Source organism: Nomia melanderi, chromosome 8, assembly GCF_051020985.1.
Source record: "Nomia melanderi isolate GNS246 chromosome 8, iyNomMela1, whole genome shotgun sequence".
Lineage (NCBI taxonomy): Eukaryota > Metazoa > Arthropoda > Insecta > Hymenoptera > Halictidae > Nomia > Nomia melanderi.
Genome location: NC_135006.1, coordinates 1,071,003 through 1,095,427, shown reverse-complemented (window position 1 = coordinate 1,095,427; position 24,425 = coordinate 1,071,003). Strand labels below are relative to the sequence as shown.

The 24,425-nt window shown below is 39.5% G+C and overlaps 1 protein-coding gene and 1 long non-coding RNA gene across 3 annotated transcripts in view; one reads left to right on the top strand and one right to left on the bottom strand.

The window, feature by feature from the left end:
* The window catches only part of LOC143174833 (uncharacterized), a 206,977-nt gene that overhangs the window by 45,705 nt on the left and 136,847 nt on the right, over nucleotides 1–24,425 (bottom strand). The window contains exon 3 of one of the 2 annotated variants that reach the window (XR_012999241.1): nucleotides 5,627–5,692. The exons of the other annotated variant lie outside the window; for it this stretch is intronic. This is a non-coding gene — a long non-coding RNA (uncharacterized LOC143174833). Of the gene's footprint in view, nucleotides 1–5,626; nucleotides 5,693–24,425 lie in introns of those variants that run through there. 2 annotated transcript variants of the gene reach the window in all.
* chn (zinc finger transcriptional factor charlatan) overlaps nucleotides 1–24,425 on the top strand; it is a 167,324-nt gene that overhangs the window by 55,955 nt on the left and 86,944 nt on the right. The gene's annotated exons all lie outside the window — the stretch shown is intronic.

Here is a 24,425-nt window from a genome sequence, read left to right as displayed (position 1 = left end):
AGAAAACAATCACAAGCTAAAATCTTAAGACGTATATTTCGAAACCTTCGGTTAACAGAATGAAAACATAGAGACAAAGATTGAAAGTTTGAGCGTTCGAAAATTATAATGAAAGAATGAAATATCCGTTGTAACACACGGTTATTACGGTGTCCACTGTGTTTGCTAATACATCACACTTGAGACGGCCTCGCGGCTCGTTGTTGCGCCGCGCACTTGTTCCGCCGGTCAATTACAGCGTCGAACGAAGATTAATCACGGGTTTCGGGGTCAGCCATTTTTCATCGCGGCCGTCGCGCCATCTTTTATAATTATTGCGCCCGAAGGAAAAAGGAGATCAACGGGAAACATCATCTCGGTGAAGGGTAGAATCATAATATTAATTTTTCGAGCATTCCACTCCGCGAAACGATCCTTTCCAATTTTTTAATTAACGTCCGGCGATTCCCATTTCAACATAAACAACGGCCCCGTTCGCGTAAACACCGTCACCCGGTGTTTTCGTTCCATTAAAACATTCCGCGTCGATGTCCTCGTTTGGAACTGCCGCATGAACTCAAGATAATTGGAATTCGTAAGCTCGCCATTCGATAATACCCGGTTTTAAATATTTCAATCATTTTATCAATTGCCATACTTGATCAATATTTCCGATCCTCGCAGTATGAATGTCCCCGTAAAATCAGAGTCTTCGAAAGTTCCTCGAAATACCTATTCCCTAATAATACCTCTGTTGTTACATTAAAATCATTTTATTAATCATGGAACTCGATAACGTATTAAATTTTTCCCCGCGACACGAACCTTCCATTCAAATTAAAGGACATAAATAAAATCGGAAGTCCCTCGAAAACCCGAGCTACAAAATTCGTCGTGTTCAAAACAGGAGAATTATCTCACTATATAAAAAAGAGGAAAAATAACTTTCCTTTGGATGGATAGTGCTCGCATCAGAACGAGATCCAGCAATCGCGTTGCATTAAAAATACGAGCTGTTTCGACAGAGGAGGGAGCGATTTAACTGCTCTCGGAGCCAGCACTTCGCGCGTGCCGCCGCGGACCATTCTTCATTGTGCTTGCTTCAAGAGAGAAAAGGCAGAGGTGGAGGGACGGGAAAAACAAGGGATCAGTCCCTTCGACATTTTTCAACGTTTGATAATTCCAGAGGAGAATGTTTTGTCCGACGCACGACTGCATCATCGTTGCCCGTTTTGTCGCCGGTCACGGCTTAAATAACGCTGGTGCCATCTTCTTCCCTCCACGTGTGATCGCTGTTGTTTCCTTTTTTCATCCATCGAACGATGGACCGCAAGGTGATGGAATATAGACGATATTATCGACCATGATCGATAGACAATCGTTGCATTCTACATTCTTTTGTTCCTCTCTCTTCCGTCGAACGGAAAGGCTAGACGTAAACGAATGACTTTTTGTCGGCGTTGCAACTTTCTGCCGTTGCACCGTGTCACTGCAATTTCACGCTGCATCGACGATTGCGAAATAAGGCGACAAAAAATTAGAAAGATTCGCAACGTCGACAAACAATCTTTATCTGTGTCCAAGTATGCGACAGTGCGATCACCGGTAGAAATAAGCTTTTGTTGATACCGTGGAATAAATTACAGCACGAGAGAATTCAATTCATTTGAATAAAACAAACGAATCAGTCAATCATACGCGATCGACAATTATTGCAAAACTGTAATGAACTTAATTTTAATACGCTTAGAAGTTTATGGAAATGCGCCCGGAGTGTTCCAGATTTATTTGAGTCTAGTGTGTGCGTGTGTGTGTTCGGCGAAGATTTTATTTTATATAATTAATTCGTGATGTAATCATTGAATGTATGGAGAAAGACGCTGCTATTTAAATTCCCACGCGTTCTCTCGCTGGAAATCGAGTATCGAATGTTTCTCGGGTTGCAGGGAGAGCGATGTTTGCGTCGGTCACGGGTGACCGGCGGATTTAATCTGTTTGCAAATCGGCGCCGCTACCGCGGTTGTAAAACTGTCGCGAATGGACTCACGCTACCCTCGTGTTTATTAAAACGTCGCGGTCGAAGACTCGCGACACCCGTGAAATTGACCGCGCGAAATGTTGACGGAATTTCATCCTGGAATGATCCAGGGAAACGAGCTGCTGTTCGGCGTGCAGTCAGACGCGGTCGAAGTGACGATTGCCTGATATGGTCAGACGTGACACAGAGATTGGAAAAATTTAGTATTTTAGGCTGTGAAGTTTTTCAACTTGTTGTGAAGGTGTAGATACATTAACAACTAATTTGTGATATTTGTTATTATATTACAAAAATGTTCAATTTAATTTAATTTTATTATATTATATTATTTTCCATGTTTTATTAGATTTTGTTATATTTTATTATATTTCATTGTATTTTATTATTTTTCATGATGCTTTATTGTATTTTGTTATATTTTATTATATTGTACTATATTTTATTTTATTTCATTATTATCACAAATAAATTGAACTTAGTGTTGTAAACATTTCGAATCCTCGAAATCTCAAGGTTCAATATTAATACGTTGAATGCCATGGGGGTCACTGGTGACCCACGACCAAATCGAATTTCTGTAGTTCACTCAGTTAAACGATGATTATTTTAAAACATTTCTGTTATAAATAATGCTACCTAATACGGTGACATTCAGCTGGATGAATACAGTAATACAATTCAATGAAATTATTTAATATTATGTTTTTCCATTTGTGCATTTTACTCTAACAAGTTGAGTGCCGCACGATTTTATAAAGGTTGTTTCCAAAGTCTCAAGACTCAATCTTAAAGTTTTGAAAGCTCGATTTGGGCTTTAACAACCTTCAACGTTCGAGTTTTTATGCTGCTTCGAACATAGGTTACTGATTAACTGTGATTTATCTTCAGCAAGTGATATGAGTCTGCGCATGATCAAACATGCAACGTACAGGAAATTCTGTGTTAGATTTGATGAGTGTGGAATTGGTTATATACTCAGTTGCGTATGAAATCTGTTCTAAAAATTATACGCTGTTTAGTATTCAGTGGCGCAGTCAGTGAAATAAACCCGTGTATACTCAGACGGGTTATAAAACTGTAGAAAATAAAAATGCATAATAAAACGGCGCATCTGTGTCCAAAATGTGTACTAAAAATATTTTCCATCTTCTCTATAATCTAGATGTTCTTTATTCTTTAGAGCTGAAGTTAAATGTTACTTTTGTCACGTTCATTATAATTAACAACAGATCAAGGGTTTGAATGCCAAACAAAAACCCTTCGAACTTCCCATAAAATCGAAACGATTTTCTCAATAAAATAAAATCCAGAAGATTGAGATTCTTTATAGCGATTGTTCTAGTGTCGTTGTGTCTCTTACGTCAGCGAAAAAATTAATTTCGAAGTTTACGTTAAAAAATGGTGTCATCCGAGTTAAGGTAACGTGGTAGTAAAAGCGTTAACGCTTTGCGGTCCAACGTCGAGTGTGGCTCGGCATAGTATTGAAATTTAATTTCAATTTAAATTTAATCAAGTAAAATTTAACAATGATTTATGAAATCACTGTACATTGCTTTACAATTTTAGAATTTCCGTATCTTTATTGCGAAGTAAATTACTTTATTAACCCTAGATAACGAACCTCCAATTAGTGTTACTATGTAACTAAGCATTCGTAGACTACGAATTAAAGCTTGAAAAATATATTAGTAAACTTTAATTAGAAAATAGAAGAGCGTAGGAAATTAATGTTCGTAATCTCGGTAGATATTAATCCTTTACACTCCGTATTTCTTTTGCACTGTCTCCTCGATCACTGTATTATTACGATATTTTATTTAAAATGCTTTCTAAAAAACAGTTAGTTTGTAGAGAGCAATGTAAATGATTTTTCTTAGTAATAACATTGAAAATAACATAATAATATAATGCGTCTGAATATCTAGTGTTAAAACCGAGACAGCGCTCTTAGGTATATAATTAATTGATAAAAGTCAACAATTAATTCGGATCGAACAACTGGAAATCGTAAAGATGAATTTGGACCGCAAAAGGTTAGCACTGGAACTACCAGATGAATGAAAATGATTTGTTTCTGATTTTCTGTTACAATTATTGAAAAGTTACGGGTACTTCTACGAAGAATTATTAACGGAACTAAATCAGTAATAGCAAAACTGAAATGCGACACAATTGAAATCGAAATAAACGCGAGCTTATGGTTTTTATAAAGAAATTCGTAAAAGTCAGTTTAAGTGATCGGTAGTTTTAGCGTTGAAGAAGATCGTACCGATTTCTTCGTGGATCATGACACACATCTCTTCCGTTCAAGCAGGATCGCGTTAGTAAGACGTGACTCACGGATCCACTTACTTCCGTAGATCTCGAGTGAACCAGGCGTGTCCGTGTACGCACGTCGAGTATTCATCAGTATGCGTACTCTGGTATTATAGATCACGTACCGGATTACCTGAACGTATCAAGCAGCAGGTATCTAAGCGCAGGTCGATCGAGAGCGGCCATGTCAATATTATCCGCCGTTGTAAATCAGCCAGACACGTGGCTCGATCTTGCCGAGATGAAATAGTTCCAGCTTACAGTTGGATCAAGTCGGTGCTGCTAATTAAAATGCCTAACAAGAATTAACTTCCGGACTGATTGCTGCTGTCTGATTACACCGCTTCCTTCCGGGCGCTACTTTCATTACAGCTAATGCGTCTTTGATGCTCGTGCGATATTCGGATCGATTTCATTCGAGCTGAAATTTGGAACGTTGCGTGAATGATGAATATATTGGAATTATTCTTAAAAACGTAAAAAAATATTTAATTATATGTTCAACCTTTTTATATTAGAATATATATGTAGATATATAGATTTCGTTACTTACGTTTTACTGGGAAACATCAAAGGGACAATTCCTTGAATTATATGTACGATAATTTCGTATTTTTGAATTAATTGAAAGCTGCGTGAAATGATTAATTTCAACGTCCTACTTTGCAATAACGAGTAACCGTGCGCGCCATGGAAATTTTGGTGCAGATTTATAATAATGGAACTGAATAATATTCGTTTCGAATGGGATAAGGTTTTTCGTCCCATTTTAAATTGTTTTACTATTATCAACGCTTAATCTCGACGATCCGCATACGTCCGCGATATGCATTCAAATTATTGTTCCCGCCGCGAGGTATTCACGTTACATTAATTGTTGTGTACATTGCTCGCGAAAGGAATTCTAAAGCAACGGGTTAACATATATTGGTATGTATTCGGCGTTCCGCTACTTGCACTGATATTTAAATCCTGAGAAATTCACGGCTGAGAAAATATTTGATTACTTGTTTCGGAAGTAATAAACTTCGCCCTTTTGATAAACAGAAAACGAGAGAACATATTCTTCCGTATATCAGTATGTATTAAATTCATTCTTGAAATTTAAGTGAAATTCTGTAAAATAATATTTATAAACAATTTTTGATATTTTAACTGATCCATCAAATCTTTTCATAAAACGGTATCACGCCCGACTATACGCAATCCCATACTACTTGCTCACTTTCCAATCACATCCCGAACTGCCATAAAAACGGTCAACGATACGCTCGATACGCATTGGCGATGCAGGTCCTCTTAAAACGGCAATATCCGTATAATCCTCCCAATGTGTTCAGTCGCAGCAATTTCATAACTCTGCAATTTCATAACATAGAAGAAAGTACAAGTTTTAGTCAGAAAAGGTTAGCGAAGAATTTCGAAGCGGTTATGGCCACCATAACTCGGGAAATAAGTATTAAATATAAGTAACACTTTTTATACATAATCTTTTCCCAGTACTAGCTAGTAAACAGCAGAATATCTTAAGTAAATATTACAAAGAATATTTCAAGTATTTACCGACAAACTCCTTAAACATTGTAATCTTGTAAATGCTCCTTTATAAATATAGAACCTTTATCTATTTACAAAATCTGTAATACTCAACGCTTTGCACTCGAGAGATAATACTCGATCGCCATTCGATATTAGATTACAAAGTTCAATATTATATTATATTTAATTAGCATTAATATTTAATTAGTAATATTATATTATACTTATTTAACTGGTTTGAATTATTCAAACATTATTCAGTAACAGTTTTCATGGATATTGCTTCGTGCAATTATATAAATACGTATTGCAATACTCCATTTTTCAAGCTACGATTTTCGCGATTTACATAGACGAACACGTAGTTTTCTAGGAACAATAGAATAAAGTGTAGAACAAACGTCCATAAATCTAGCGTTAAACACAATATAACAACAACGCGCGGTATCGAAATAAATTATTTCGGTTCCTCGGTTTACGCGTTAATTAGCCCTGAGCTTCAAAGAAAACATCATCCATAAATCACCAGAAGTTATTGAATATTTCTATAAAGACCTTCGAGTGCAAAGGGTAGACACACGGCGGGGGTCACGAGGAAACAGCGGAATGACGGCGGATAGTACAGAAAGCAAGCGTGGCAGAGGGCGGGCACCTCGGGGACCACAGGCGGTTCATGCTCGGAGGCAATTTCGCGAACATCTACGCGAAAAAAGGGCGTCAGCGGGCGTGAAACGAGACGGCAGAGAATTCATTTTTTCCGCGCCATTGGTTGCCGCGAAATATTCCGCTTTGTGCAGCGGAACGAACGCGCGAGCACCGACAGGAAACTGCGCGTCCTCCCTCCCCCCGCTAGTTTCGAATCGCAGCCAAGCCGAAAAATATTTATCATATTTACACATTTTCCCCCTTTTATTCCGGCGGTGAGCGAAACGAGTTAATGGTTCAATTGGACGGTTCACCAATCGAATTACTAGCGCGCAACGCTCCGACGGCCGAGTTCCGTGAAATTACAGTTCCGCGTGTACCCTATCGAACGATCGATCGACGGGTACATCGCCGCGGGAACAAAGGAGAAGTCGACAATCGAACTGCTGACAGCCACGAAAAAAGCAAACATATATTAAAAATCCTGTCGGCCGCCGCGGCGACGCCCGATATAAATCGTGGACAAATTATCAGATCCACGCCGGGTGAAAAAATGGCACGAGTTATGGGCCTCACTTGGACTGACGCTGGCTTTATGGCGATCGCGTTGGCGATAGAGTGCGGCTATCTTGAGGAAATCTGTCATGACGTTACGGGATTAAAAATGGGAAACGGCGATGTTGAAGCCTCGGCGCGCGGGAATAATGCAGTTGAAAATGGTTTGGTGAAAAGAGTGCGGTAAATGGAATAATGTGCAGTGAAATTTGGGATAGATGTGATAATGTGATAATGTGGAGAACATGTTTGGGAGGTATAGAAGGTATTAAACATGTTCTGGAAATGTTGAAGATGTATGGTTGTTCTCGTATAGAAGATTTAAGGAAGAATTATTGTTGCTGTTGATGTTCTCGAGATAGGTGTTAATGAATTGGTTTTCGTTTAACACCTTGTAATATCGTGTTGGACCTGTGGCGAAGATTTCAAATAGAGTGTAACAAATGTAAATATCACTTGATTTTTCCTAGTCCGAATTGAATATTATATTTTTATTATTAACACGTTCCATGTCACGTGTACCGCAGTCGCGGATATTTGTAAGAAAATATTTTTAATAGATACATGGTCACGGATAGTGGTATACGTTACAAAGCAGTGAAGATATAAAGAAACAATAGCGAAATACATGAAAATGACCAGAAACCTGAATATAACTTATTATTTTATTGAATTGTCATGGTTCTGAGTAGAGGTAGAGATATAATAAGCGTACAATTTTCCTCTGTTTATAATGAATTATGAAGAACCAAATATCTGTTGAGCGCAGTTGTGAAGGAAATAGGGTATGGAGTTATTGAAAATATTATTCGTAAAAGAATACGAATTTTTTTGAGATAGCGTCTTAAAGTTGTTGTATTTCGGTCGAGAACATAGGAATGAAACGGTACACTGGAGGAAAGTAAGCTGATACAAAATTGATGGGACGCGATGCAGAATTTGCCATAAAATTGAGTAACGTAAGTCAACCTAAAGCACATCACCGTTCCGCCTATTATCGCGCGGGGGATACTAAACACAGTGCTTTCGTGTATAAAGTATGAATACCTTGAGAAAGTAGTTTGTCGCGTGCATAAAGGAATATACTTCGTCAGCTGACGGAATCTTCACTGGATAGAGAATAATTATTTATTCATCGTGACACGACAGTGAGGAGGATGCTTTTAGCGTATACATAATGCAGCCTGTGTACGCCCAGTTTCCCTTATTTGTAAATAGGTGACGAAGCCCGTTCTCCCGCGCGGAGACAGTGAAAGTCCTGCTGTTGACCCTATTAAGTTATATCAACTTTATACTATACTATACTGTACTATTTTATTGTATTATTTTGTATTGTATTCTATTGTATTGTACTGTATTATACTGTATTATATTACAGAATATTTATTATATAATATCGATATTATTAATATTTGAATTCTATTGAGTCAATCTATTCAACGAACATCCACCGCACTCAAAATACAAGAAATAGTGAAAAAGGAAAAGGAAAAGAAAATGAAAACACATATTGTACAGTTAAACATCTAATGTACAGTTTTCTTTCTGCACTTAATATTGCCATCAAACCTATAGCAAATAATAATAATATTACTAGAGTACATAATACTATAGTAAATATTTCGAATATCTGTATTACGATTGATCGGCGCAAAACTAGTTTCTAAATTTTATCCAACAAATCGCATGATTGTACTGTTCGTCTTCTCTGCGATTACTCCCCCGCGAAAGGAAAAGAGTAAATTCAGGCAAGCGACGTTAAAACATACCCCGTCTGAACACGTTTCGTTCATATCGTAGCTATGACTGTTGCGAACGAACGCGATACATCCCGGGAATTAAAGATATTCTTCTCGAGTCGCGAGTTACACGATTACCGTGGAAAAACTGGATGGTCTCTGATCATCTCCGTAAAATGCAACACGCTCGTTATACTCCACTTTCAGGCTGTTGCATATATTGATTTTCTTTCTCTTCGCATTCCATTTTTACGTCACATCTCTCATTCAAAACTCATTTATCAAAATTAGAACTCGAGTTCCATGTACCATAACCTTTCTGTTTTACATTCTCATAGCAATTCCCTGATAACCAGCGCCAATAAAACACACTCTCCTCCAAATAGAAAACCAAACAATCTAATTCAAATTTTTATTCACTCATTCGTTAAAACTCTCCAGAAAATCTACAGACACAAAAATCCTCGCTCTATTTACACCCACGAATACTGCCTCGCTAACCGTCCTCAAACCCACTATCCGCAGCGAAGTAGGCAACTCGATGTCGCAAAAAATTCCGTAACAAAGGGAAACTCTGATTACGAGACAGCGTTGGGCGGGGACGAGCGAAACGCGGGCTAGTCACAGCGAATTAATAAAGTTTCCAGGCAAGCGTTACTTCAATTCCCGGTCCGCCGGATAAATCTCTCGACGGTCGACCGGATCGATCCGCCTCGATAAATTGAACGGTCCTCGCGAAACGTTATTATTACACGCTTATTAACCCAATAAATTCGCCAGCCGATAATTCTCGGCCCGTCGAACTTTTGCATATTTCGGCCGATCGGCAATTTCTCGGAATCCCGCGCGTAAATCCGGCCGGCTCCTGTTGCTGCGACAACCGTTTCATGCATCTTTGCTGAGGAAACGGCGTCTCCGAACGATCCGGAGCCGCGGAACCTTCTGAAAAATTCGTCTCGCTTCTCGTGAAACTTCACGCAAAGAATACCGCTGGTCGCTGCGACGTTTGACCGGGGAATAATTTATGAGCCAAAGACGACGATGGAATCCAGACGGCTTAACACCGCCGCTACGGGCCTCTGATTCCGTGCTGAATGATGCAGAAGGTGTATGGCTGCGGCTCGAAGACGACCGGTACGTTTCGAAGATTGCCGGAATCCCTTGGTTACACGCGGCAAGTGGAACACGAAAGTTTAGCTGGAGCGATTTTCGATTTAATTGGGTGGGAAACGACCTGAGGGGTGAGTAATGGAAGAATAATTCTGTAGTAATTGGAGGATGGCGAGGATAAAGGAATTACGAGCGGGTTGTTGTGTTGGTGTAATGAAGGTGGGTATTTCTTTTGATCTTAATCCTTATTTCTTGTTGTGTTTAATCATTTGAATGGGTTTGAGGGATTTTAGCGGTTTGTAGTTGAGTGTTTGTGTGTTTTATAGTTAATGATTTGAGCATTTTGTGCTTGAGTATTCGAGTATTCTATATACGTGAAAATTTGAGTAGTATATATTTGAGTATTTCAGTAGTATATTCTTAAGCATTTTATTCACGTGTTCAAATATGAAACTGATAATCAGTGTTTTTTTTTGCAGACAAAAACTAATTTCCCGCGGTTGGATAGGAATGTTTCAAATTTTCCAGTAAAAATTCACACCAGAAGGAAACTGTTCGACGAGCAGTCCCCAGCTGCTCCCGAAATTAAAGGCCGACCCCTCGAGTGCACTCCGGAGACGCGACACGTAGCCGAGAACCGAATTTTTCCAAACGAAATTAGCGACCAATCTGTAACTGTTCGGGAAATCAATTCGCTAAACCTTTAATTAAATCTGTCCCCTCCTTGCTTCTCTCCGTGCAATCAGCCGTGTTTAATCTACAATAATTAAACACTTTTGCAAATTATATACAACTTCATTTCGATATACATATATACATTCGAAACTTATCCATCCAATTTGAATATTAAACACTAGTCGATCGACTTTATAATATTCAAACTAATTATATTTTAATAGGTATATCGATAGTCAATTAATAGACCAAGAGATAGTTCTCTCTAAAGCTGAATTAAACCGCAGTGCCCAATCGAACGTTGACACACTCCACTGAAATCGAAATAAGTTCAATACACACCCGATTGTCTGAAGTAACGTTGCCTTTCTTTTAATTTAACATCAACCAGGATAGAATACACGAGATCAACGTAAAGTTTTACAATTGTATATTTCTAGTACATTAAAAAATATGTGGTATTAAAGGAATTTAAGTATGTTTTATTTAAAAAAACAAACATAGGAATAAATAATTGAATAAAATACAAATAAGTAGAAACAATATAGCTCGCAGTGTATAGGTCTTTTCTCTTCTCAGGTTAACGCAACTCTCTCCAAAATCTCTCGCCATCCGCACTTAAAAATCATTCTCTCCCCCACAAGCATTCTTCTTGCTCACACTTCCAACAAATTCTCAAACACACCCTACTCATCATCCTTGCTTACGCATCCCTCGGGAAAACTCGTCAACCCTTGGGCCTGGTGTCCATGAGTCCCTTTCTCTTTTATGACCCTTAGAATACTCGCTATCCCACTGTCTTAAAACTACGATACTACAAATATAATCCATTAAATATTTAATTTCATACCGAAAAATCACAATTTAGAAAAATTATGTATACGACGACACTAGTCGACTAAACTATACCGCATAATATAAATTCAATTGTCAAATAATTAATAAATTGTATAACATAAAACATCAAATTTCCTGTCGCATTCGCCAATTCCATCGTTCAAGTACTTGTATAATAATACGTTTCACAGTTACAAGATTGTTGTGTTCATTTACATGTCGATAATAGTGTACATATTCTGATTGATGAAATACTTATTCAAACATAAAATCAATGTCTTTCCCTCCTGCTCTGTTTCATGTTATATGAGCCAATGATATCGGTGAACAAAGGGAACGCGTTTCCCGCCACTGAACTAAATCAATTGGCCCGGGGGCGGATAAGCGTTCGCGCATTCTACTTAAACGCAACAACCCTCAATAATATTCGATCGGTGCAAACGGCCGCAAAAGGTATCCCGGATTAAATCTCGGCGTGCCAGACCGCAAAACACGGTGGAAGGTGTAAATTTCCGTTTGTAAATCGAACGGTGCTCGACGTTCGACTGCGGAAAGACCGCGGGATTCTCGCGTTTAGTGGCCGAAACCGCCACGCGCTCGGCTTTCGTTAAACCAGAAATCCGCAAGCCGCTCGGTCGATCGATCGAAATCCTAATAGGCCGTCTATCGCTCTTTTCCGGGCACCTTTCGACAACAAACGCGTTCGTTACTAAACTACTAATTTCGTTATTGATCTCTAAATATTTAAATGAAACGTACAAACTCAAACTTCCAAATTTAAATTTCCACTTCACTAACACTGATTCCTTTTCCAACGGTCGTTGATTAAGAATTGAACAAGCTCATTTGAGTGCGTCCGAATTGAATCACTTCGATATTCGGGGGCTATTAACACCATATTTGAACCATTCACGCTTAATTAATGAGTTTTATTGGTGTAGAAATTAAACCAATTGGATTAGATAATCTAATAAATACTTCGTTGCTAGCAGTGTAACCTACCGTTGCAATATGGTGATCGATTAAACATATTAATTATTCGAAAATTACTACAGTATTTACTGGTTCCACTACAGTGAGCCTGTTTTTCAATACACACGGTTAACAACAACATGTACGTCGCAGTGAATAATTATCGCGACGAGCTTATCGATCGACAACCAATCATCCGAGTCCGAGTCTTATTTATCCAATTATTATAACACGATTATAAATGAATTACACGAGCCGGTAAATAAAATATTCGTCGACGCAGACGTTCGCATCCAATTTCCATCGCGTCTCGAATAACGATTGAAACGGGCAGTCCAATAAAATTTGTGATCCGCCGACGAAAGGAATCCTCTCATCTGTCCCGGACTATTAGAGAAAACGTCCGAACGCGCGAAAGTTCGCGCAGTCGTCTACGCTGGCCAACAGTCCAACGAGATCATGGTCAAGAAATTTCGGCGGCTCGGCGTGTTTACCCAAAATAACCGGTCCGGCGTCGAAACGCTCCGGACACTTATCGAAAAAAACGAGGAAAATGCCTCTAACGAAAACGAAGGAAAAAAACATAATCCGTACCGGCAATATTTGCTGTAAACAGGCTTATTTGCCCACGATCCATAAATAAAATTACCTCAACGGCGGCTCAGCGCAAACAGCTCCCGGTCCGTGGCTCTCGCGCGTAAATTCCTCCGGCTCCTCGTCGGCAAATGGTCGAAGACAGATTTTAATCAATCGTCGCCCCATAAATCTTCTTGTCCCGGCGCTTCTCGAGCCGGCGCGGAACCGTAAATTCGTTCGACGAGCGTCAATTATCCTCGTTCACCTCTTTTCCCCCCTCCCTTGTTTCGCTCGCCATCCGCACCCGTCGTTCTCGTTATTAAACAAATTCGTTTCGTTTCGTTTCGTTTCGTTTCGTTTCGCGGACGACGGTGACGAACAACCGGGAAAATTCGTTCGCGCGACCCAACCACGATAAACAGAGCCGTCCGCCGCGGATATTCCCGAATTTCCGCGGCGGAAAATTGGCCCGCGTGGATAATTGGCCGGCGAGACACCGCGCTAAGCCGACCGACATCCGCAAATTACGGACGCGATGCGTTAGCGTTCTCCCGGGGCCGGACACCGTGACGCTCTCCATCGCATCGCGGGATTTCGTTTCTGTCGTCCGAGCCGATCCAACATTTTGTTTGGATTTCAATTCGCCGCGTTTTTGGTATTTTTAATTGTTCGATTGTACGTCCCTGGCTGGTCTTTCTCGCGGGAATTTTTAACGAAATGCGATTTCAACGCAGTTGGTAGTGTTGTTTGAAATGTTTGTGGCGGAAGCGGATTGTGTTCGTTTACAAGGAAGAGGTGGTTTACAAGAAAAGGATTATTTAGAATAGTAACTATTGTAACTGTTAAATGATTGTTTTGAAAACAGACTTAACCCACGTGTGAAATGAATGACTCATTTGCTTTGGTGACGATTAAGTTCAACAAACCTTCGAAATGAAACAATGGGAAAATAAAGCTGGAAACGATTATTGCATTTTGGAATGTAATGATGTACGTTACAACTATAAATTATAACATTTAGCGTTAATTTACTGTCTTTTGTGAAAAGAATAATTATAAGATTGTAGTCGTTATGAATGTGTAATGATAATGAACGAGTGTTCCTATGGCACTAAAGCTTGATTCTATTGTTAGCATGAGAGAGAAGCTTAATATTCAGAACTTAAATGCAAATAAAATGTTCCTAAGCAGTTTAATGTACTCAGATTGAAAGTTTCATAGCGATTGTAAGTTCACAAAGTCTGCGATCTAATTATAATTTGCGGAACGCCGGAAATAGAGCGATGGAGGATGCAGAATTTCAATCAGAGAAACTAGAGTTCAACTGTTGTACTTCAGAATCTGTCGTATTCCGACAAACTCATATCGCAACGAATTCAATGCGGCGCAAACAGTTAGCGGCAACTGTGGAGTACGATGTAACGGGTACTCGGAGTTTTCCGAAACAGTGCGCGTGCACATGGTAAACAGTATAAATTATTCGAGTATAAATAAAGGTACACGGTGTCCGCAACCAAAACACTACGGTACAAACAGTATAAACATGTCTGGCAATAGTGCTTACGGATATTACTATCGAGGAGTTTACGTATCCGAATTGATACTCCGCAGGAACGTCTAGAAATATTCATTTACCAAAGCAAACATCTGTGATTCGTGAAATTCAAACAGCAAAAAGGGATAGACATATCAATCTCTCAAATTCAGAAAAAGCTCTATTTTTTCAATTGAAGAAATTAAAAAATTTTGAATTTTATTGAAAAACTGTTACCTCTTCATCTTTGTTCATGAATTTCATCTTTAAATCTTGTACATTGTTCACTATTTGAACATTTAACTTGACAATTCGTTAATTTTATCTATATCTTAATACAGTTACGTAGAAGGTAAAATACACGGGATTTCTGAATGAATGGAAGATAAGGGTTACAAAAAACAGAGAAGAATTTCTACATGCACATCAGTTATAATTGAAGTTAATCTAATAAGTGAAATAAGAAATGAAATAATTGATTAAATCCTTGAAAATTAAGGGCAACGTGTTGGTCCTTGGACGAACTAGCAGCGCCGCCATTTTGCGAAACACACCTTGCGCATTAAGGTCCGCCTTAATCATTTCCCGTGACCCGATCGCCAGCTTCGTCGAACCATAAATAACCCCGGTTGCATCTGATAAATTGCGCCTCGTTTCATTTTATCGCGGCAGCTTTAAAGAACGTATCGCGCCGTCATTAAAATCGTGCACTAATTCCGAGTATTTGTGTTGCCTCCGGTGAGTTTCGAGTTTCCAACGTTGCAGGTCATTTTCGGACCAAACAGACGTTCAATGTAAATGAACTTTCCAAATGAACTCTGGGCCAATGAGAGTCATTCGTGAATATTTCATGAAAAAAGCATGGGGCATCGACTGGTAATAGTTAATTGGATTCGTCAAAGGAATGATTACACGCTGACATTCAACCTACTTACAATGAAATAAACTTGGAGTGAAAATAACAAGCGAGCCAATCAGTATTGTTTGCTCGACGAAACAAATAATTGATATAAATTTTTTTTTCGTTCTCATTTTATTTTTGTTTCATTTTTTCCCCGGTGAAATTACGTCGAATGAAGCGCAACGAAATAAATGGTTGTATTAAAATTTCAAACAGCTTTCACGTTCCTTTCGTTGTAATGGAGGCCTTGATTAAAAAATGAATATCGATTCAGCGCCAGTTCACGTGCAATTAGCTCGTGAAAATTATTCATTTTGGAAATTTCAATTTCAACATTACGCACACGCGAATTATTATTCGGCTATGAATTACTTTTTTTATTTCTATACGTTTACAAATTGTCACGTGACAAACGGGATTTCCCCGCACGAATAAACAAATCAGAAAATAACCATCGTTCGTTGCTGGGAAATACCGTTCGCTGCGCGAAACGCCATTTTTATTTTCCAAGAACGTCGCAAAGCGGGCGAAACATTTCCCAAGGACTTCCATAAGGTTCAATCGTTTATAAAAATCTCGTTCTCGTTTCCGAGATTAGGTCGCGGAAAATGTACAGGGTGAGTCACGAAAAACGCATTTCTACGCTCATAGAACAACAAAATACACACGAAATTCCAACAAACTAATTATCTGAATTTTCACAAAACGATAAGAACCGATTACTTTTTATTCTCAATCTTTCCAATCCTGAAAAACAACCACTCTGAGATGATCTTCGAAGTGTCCTTGAAAACAGTTTCCTCTTTTACATAATTATAATCCTTAATCTTCTATAACTTGTTTCTCAGGAATTTTCTATTTCCATTAAACTGACAACAAAAGTCTCAAAGTTTATTAAAATTTCAATATTACAATATTTATCCGTAAAATTATTTCTATTGAAACAACAAAGACATGTAAAAATATTCCAAAAGCGAAGATCAATGGCAATTTTGTGAAACCTTTACAAAAACAAATTTCAATAAAATCGAAAATGAGTACTCCAGATGCTAATATAAGAGTTGAAAGTCTCGAGAGTCCCGTTTTCCTCGACCCACCCCTTATACACGCGTTGCGTGCCCATTCGCGGGTCTCTCGCGGCGCAGTGTTCCCGCGATGCGATAAATGGAACCGCGTCAGATAAGAAACTCCGAGAAATTTCGATGGAGGTCGAACGGCGGTGTCGCGGCGCGCGTGAATGGTCGGTCCCGGAGCGAAAAGCTCGCGTACGTAGAGGGAAAAGCTGAACAACAGATGTTGCACGCGCCCGACGAAGCCGGATCGATCTTCCTTGCCTCGACCGAGTAAATTCGCGACACGCGGCGGCATGTTAACCATTATCTAGGTAATTTTTCGTCTAAGAATATTGAAGCGACCTGAATAATACGGAATAATGACGATCTACAATGATTTATTATACAATTGGCAGTAATTGCAATTAAATGTAGATTCGCATGACAATTCTGATATAATTTAATGCAAGAATCTTTGAATGAATGAATAAGAAAACAGAAAGACAGTTGAAGGTAAAGAAAAGATTTAAATTACCGTGATTCGTTCGACTACATGATAATCGGAGTTACCAGTGACGTAACACGAAACGTTGATATTCTTCAAGATAAACATGTAAGAAACGATAACGCTACTCAGTTAGGTCGTTGAGTATTATATTTCCCTAATTATGTATCAATATTTCGCAGAGAGCGCCGGTCGCTCGAGCAAAACACACGAAAATCGATCGGTATTCGAAGTGTCAATAAAAATTGACGTGTCGTCGTTGGTCCGACTCGAAAAATTTATAGGACGACGCGAATTTTGAGCGACGCGTGTCGTTGTTTGGCAAAATGTCTGCTGCTTCGACGAATCTTCGTCTGGAGCGGCGAGAATGCTGCGGATTTATCGATACAAAGAGTCGACGAACGAGGGAAAGAGAGAGAGAGAGAGAGAGAGAGAGAGAGAGAGAGAGAGAGAGAAGCGTGGAGGAAAGTATTCTGACAGCCGACAGTCATATGGAATATTAGATCCGGATGGAATGGGGATTTATCGACGACCCGGATAACTCGATTGATTCCGGCCATTTTTCAGGCAAGAGACGCCGCCCGCTAATCCTGCAGATTGCGAGAGAAGAATTCCTTCTAGCTTTACGTTCGATTTAACAGTCGCTTCAGATAGTGAATTTGCGGGGACGGCGTTGGTGTCATTGAGCCATCGAAATGATGGATTACGGAATGTTGGTTTTAAGATAATTTAATGTAAATCAGAATCTGCCTGAAAGTGCCAGCTCATCGATTCGTAGAATCAGATTAAACCTATTTATTTGTTTCCCTTCTAGTTATTAATTTTTATCTTTATCATCACCCGCTCAGAAATGGAATAATGGAACGATCACATTATTTAACATTTTCTTATGTAAAAATAGAAAAGTCGCAATTCAGTTTCGAAATTGAAACGAAAGAATTGCGATCGCGCCGCTTGTCACTTTCCGGCTCAAAGTGATCGAATATTCCTGAGCACACGACTTGTACCAATTAGTTTCAGTGCTAATTGACCTAAATTACTTCTCTTACCGCAAGCACCGATAGTTAGGACTTGTATATCAACTTGAGAATGGGCGAAAGCTCTTTAGGATCTTAAGATCTTGTAGCCTGTTAATCGGCTTTTTGCTGTCAGCGTTCATCGACTCGTAGCATATTAATCGAATTTTCAAATTTAGATCTTCATCGATTGCCAATAGCGATGGTATGGTAGGAAGATTGAAAACGCTGCGTTCAAACATCCTAGGTTACATTTAGTTTCGCCCAAAAGCGAGTTTCGATGTATTTTAAATATATTTTTTGCCGTGAAGTCGTATAAACTAGTATAACGAATTTCAAGTAAATTTCTTTGGCTGACCGTTATTTCGCTAAAAATACAGGATGCTAATATATCATTCATAGGCCGCTGTGAAAGTAACCCTAATACACAAAGTTTTAATATGGGACAAAGTTGTCGGTAATTAGGTAGACGCTGAGAGTGTATTATATTAAGTAGCCTGAGAGCTTTATATTGACTTTACACCGCTTAATTTCGCTAGAAATATGTTCTCACTACGGCCGAGTCGTTTGAGCACGACAAAGTTATTATGGAAAACCGTGGACAGGATTCTGCAACTTTTCAGCAAACTACAACTCGTCTAACTACGTGCCTTTCTTCTTTTAATCAATATTTTATCCCGTCATTAGCACTGTGCAGTTTGCGTTAATGCTATAACGAGGAAATTTAAAAGGTGAATTCATACAGAAAGTGCACCGTATCCGAACGCACATCAAACTCTTTTGTAAAACATGTCGCAATATACAAAAATCTACCTTTCAAAACTATAATATTGTGGGATGAATGGTTCGTTGTATGTGCGTGCGGGCGGCTGGGTCATATTGCGACGACCGGCGCCGCTATGTTTGGGAAATAGTGTGACTGCGTTTGGAAAATCTTGAGTGGCTGAAAGAATGCTAATGTTTCAAGGCATCCTGGTTTTAACACTAGAAATACCGAGAAATCAAATTAACTTCCTTTTATACTTCTGGAAATATTATAAGAGTGTATTTTGTGAGATTGTCATTGTCTTATATTATATTTTAGTCCCGTTTCTCTAGTCATTTCTTTAGTCATTTTTCCGAGAAACACGTGTATCTTATCAATGATTGTAAAAGAAGAAATCAGGAATAGGTAATTTTGACCTGTCCAGTAACTTTAATATTAAAAATCGCAATTCAATTTCCAAAAACGAATATACTAACTTTCGATACAATATGCCACCGTCGTTTCTAATTTTTCCGCCACAAAGCGCCTCGGGATTGAACGAGGTGCCGAAAAGATGGCGGTCGGTCGCGTTCCCGAATCCCGCGCCGACGTCGATTCCGGTTGTTTCGTCTAACAAGCTTTCCGGTATCCCCGTTCGATTGAGTCAGGTCGGCCTGACGGTGGCTAATGGATTTTCAAAATAGTATTTTTCAATGGAAAGTCACTTCCATCACATATGCGGACCGTTGCGTCGGCGCTGTGACGGCTGAAAATCATTCGGAATAACAATTTCGCAGCAACGACGTGAATTTTTCAGGTAGCGATCGGCGATCCGCTTTCAAGATCGACTTGGTTGCTTTGTCGGCGGATGAGAAACATCGACTGCCGAAGCTGACGATGGCACCGCATCCGGTGATATGAAAATGTCTACCAAATCGGGTCTGCTTCCGGTACCCATCGCTCGTTTGGCCAGAGACGTGAGAACCGCGATCGAAATCTTCGATGACGCCTGTTTATTCGTGGCCAACTATTTTATCATGTGGTGATTACGTTGATTATGATAACTTTTACTATTTTTCTGCGATGAAGAAAGTATTATGGGGATACGAGTGACTGATCAGGATAACGAATAAAACTTTACTCGAATAAAATTGTATTCGGTGTTAATCAGTAACTGGTTAGCGGAGTAAAAATTGTTTGCTTGTGTAGGATAAGATTAATTATCTTTTACTTGTCTGTATTGGTTTTTGTATTAAGTATGCTGTTTTAAGCTGAATATCTTAGGATACGGTAACAAACATAGAAATCGTGAAAACTTCTCCATTACAAACTCACGCAGGAACGGAGTAAAATTTGTTAACCACGGGCATGCCCACTCGCAATCAAAAGTAATATGACGACAGCAACGGCGCGCGCTTTCAGTTGCGAATAAATTGAGAGCAGCGCGGGACTTCGGCGAAGTTTGATATCGCATTGCGCTCCAAACATTTGAGCGCGCGATAATTGTATAAAATTCGGAGCGAGCAGCATCGAATTGCGAGTTAAGGGTCAAATATTGAACCTGCAAGATCTCGCCCTAATAAGGAACGAGATTTGTTTAAAAGTTCCAGTATTTACACAGTCCCGACTTCACAGAAGTCGTATTAAGGCCGTAACTTCGTTACGTCATACACCTGCGTGGAATTCTAAATTTACCGATTAAATTCGACCCTCTTTCCGAAATATGAGGAAACCTTCGTCATAGCAATATAACATTAAACTTATTTACGTTAAATCTAATTTAATTCGCTAACAACTCAAGTTACAGATTCAAGGTAGTCATAGTTCGAATTCCGGATCGGCTGCGGAGCATCCGACCGTTCGATTAAGTAATAGGCAACGGGACAGATAAATCAATCTGCGTTCCAGACGATCACCCTGCTCATCGTGTGCTCGATATTCCTGGACTGCTGCGCGAGCCACGCGATCGTCTACCGGATGTCCGCCTTCCTCGAGTTCGAGGGTTTAGCCACGCCGTCCGCAAGTATCAAATCGAATTCCTAAGAAACCGGCTCGACGTTGTCGTGCTTGACCGATCACTGCATTAGGTCAAGACACAACCACGCGCTTTGATTCTTCTAGACGGATTTCAAACGAAACTTCTTCTTTAAATGTCAACTTAATATGAATGATCATGAAAATTCAAATTTCGATGTTAGGTACCGGAGAAAGTTCGCGTGGGCTCTGAGATCAAAATTTAAACACAGCGAACGCTTTTGTAAAATAATCTTATTTTACTTGAAACCAAATGCATAAATACAATTTAAATATAAATTTAAACTATAAACGTCATTCATCAAACTGGTGAAATACTAATTGAAATCAGACCACTGCTAACAAGCAAACCGCACGAACTTTCTCCTAATAATACTATAGTTTATATAAAAACACGATCATTTTCAAAAATGATCAACCTCACACTCTTAATCGTACGACATCAAAATCAAATCACTCAGAATAATTCGCAAAATCAATCACCAAATTTCACAATCAACGATCACCAGTCCGCACAGTCACGTAGCAAACATAGAAAATGCGTTTCGTTGATTCAAATCTATTTCTATCTCTGTCGGTATCAAAGTTGAGCGATTCATCTGAGGAACCTGAAATCAGTGGGTCATCAAGAACGCAGGAACGTCGCAGAGAAGATGGCGGAAAACGGGACGTACCGGAGACACGCGAATTACGGGCGGGCAGCCTCTTGTTTTCTCGGCGCGCGTTTTCATTACGCTTGCTCGCCGGGGAGTCGAGAGCCCGTAGGGCTCTTATCCTTGCACTTCCGGTTCAACAGGCATTAAGATGAGTATCGTTGACATCGTTTCCGAGCTGCAGACGCGGTGCCCAGTGCCGGAGCCGCGCGCAAACGGAATTTAACGAACAAAAGAAAAACCTGTGGACAGGGAGGGCCGTGTAATGTCTCCGTGTCCCAACCCCCCCGTACCGCCGCCGGAGTTCCGTTCGTTTCAGAAATCTTCCCGCGGCTGCCTGGAATTTATATTCCCTCGACAGACACCGGAAACTGCACCCGCCCCGCGTCCTTTCTCATCCCGCGCCGCTCACATCCCCCACGCCCGTATCGTCGACGGCCTCCCGGCTGGTTTTTCGCGACGCTCGCCCGAGATGTTTGCATAGGATACTCGGGATAATGTGAGAATACTGTTCCCTTGACGTACATTCTTCGGAATGGATAAATAATGTTCGATAATATTGTGGACCGGCGATGTTTGATCATCTCTTCCGAGTGAACGAAATCGATCCTTTCTTTTCCGTGAATTGGAGATCCGTCTGAGAAGTATTCCGAGAGATTTAAAAGTGACGGGTTTGAAGTTGGACTTGTATTGGAATTTGAATTTGAAGATCAACGATCGTGTTCGAATTTCAATGGTTAAATTCTTTTCTCTTCTTTGAAGTTTAAATTGTAATTTCAAAGGCTATCAGGTTTCAAAGGACAGATTGAAATTTAAATTTCAAGAGCCTTTGGTTCCCATTTCAACGGTTAAATTTAAATTCAACTTTTAACGGTCACTTTCAAACGTACGTATCAACGATCGAATTCTAATATCAGTTTCTACGGGTGCTTTGATATTTGAGGTTTGAACATTCTCGACTTACTTATAAGTAAATTTAAATTCAGAATAAAATTGAATATCAACCGTGAAGTATCGGAAAAAACGAAACATTCTCGACTCGCCGACCTAGTTTCGATGTCAACACCTCATTCTCGATGTCAGTAAATCCTGCAGACTTCCCAGAGTCCCCAAAGCATCCGACAAAATCGTCGTGAACGCGGTCACGTCTTACGCGACGTTAACGACTAGCCATCCACAAGTTTCCTCGCCTACAGCAGAGATTTTGCAGCGATTCCTTCTCGCAGCTCCGTCATCGTTTAAGGCGCTCCGTTAACAGAGGATGACTATTCACTTTCGCCTCGCGTGACGTAGTTAAAATGGCGGCTCGTTCACCACTTCACGAAACGAAGTTCCTGCTTTACTCTCTCATTCTCCTCCTCTTTATTTCATTTTTTTCATTTCATTTTTCTCTTCGTTACCACGGTCCACGACTGCCGCGGTTATCGTGCTGACAGCGACGCAAAAGTTTTGTCCCCGTTTCCCGCGTTTCCAGTTCAGAAAACTGATCGAGCTTTAACCCTAGTACAACGTATGTTGAATCATTTTACAGCGAACCTGCTCTATACCAGTTACTATATTTACGTATTTGCTGATCGATTAATTCATTTACATGATTATATGCGCAGAATTGTAATTGGTGCAGTGACTAGTGTGCAAAAGATTTAATACAAAATTCCTGGTGAAACTTGATTGAAATGGGAATTATAGAATGAGACAGAAATGTTTGTCTTTCCGTTTTCAAAGCGAAATATCCACCGAATAATATTGTATTAACAATATTTAACTTCTCCGGAATTTCATCTGAACTGTTTGGTAAAAAGAAAAAGAATTGGTAATAGAATATGGCGTAACGGATGCGAAGTAAATATATAATGTAGCGCAAGAGTTATAATCTCTACGGTAACATTCCACTCCACAAAGAAAAGAGTCTGATCCATCTCGCGGCAAAATCGCGCCTATTCCTCTTCTTCTAGAAAGCACTTCGCGGTAAACTCTCGATCCTAATCGCGCGCGTGCACGAAATAGCAGTAAAAATTGGTACACTTCTAGTTGCGCTTTTCATACGTTTATCGCGACCGGCGGCGGTCATTTCCAATGTAATTACACAGGGCCAATAAAACCTTTTTCAATAAAGCAATTAAACTTCTGTTTCAATATTATTCTGTCAAATTACTCGGGGCGAAATTATTCTACGGACCCTTCTGCCTAAAACACGACACGGAAAAATTCCTGGAATCCAAGAACGCTTTAATTAAAAACGTTTTGCAAATTGTTTTACACGAGAAGGGGTGGATTTCGATTGTGCGCGACCAGTGTCCGTTTCATGGTCATTTCCACGTCGCTCACAATTACAATTCCGTAGAAAATAACCGTAAAAATGAGTCAGACCTCGAAACATGATCCTAGCGGACAGGGAACGAGTTCTTTAAGATGTAAGCGTGTTTTCACGCGCCAATATCTGTGTTAGAATTTACGTTTGCCGCATACTGAGTGTACGTATAAACAAACAGAAGCGTTTAGACGATGATTTTTGCGAGACTCAGTATCGAGATGCTGATTGTTCACGGACGGAACACTAAACCGAATTGCGTTATCCACGATAGCAAGCACGAGTGTTCGAGGAAAGAAGATAGATTCAGGTAATAGATGAATAACTGATAGGGAAGGAAAAGAAATATTTATTGAATTATAATATAAATACTTTCGGATATATTTAATCCTTTCTTATATCATTAATTTAAAACAGTGAAATAACAGCGTTAGATCTAACATGTCAGAAGTAACTTCTTGTTCATTGTAATTATACACGCATTTATGTATATATGTATGTAATTATACACGCATTAAAAACTTATTTATGTTACTATATAATAATTCTCAGTGTTACTGCCGCGATACACGTATCACCCTACAAAAGGGATCTAGAACTGATTGATTCGACGTGGAAATTCCAACCACAGAGGAATTGAAAATACAGGTGGTCGTTGGGTCGAGGACTTTTATCAGTCGAACAATTTCACAA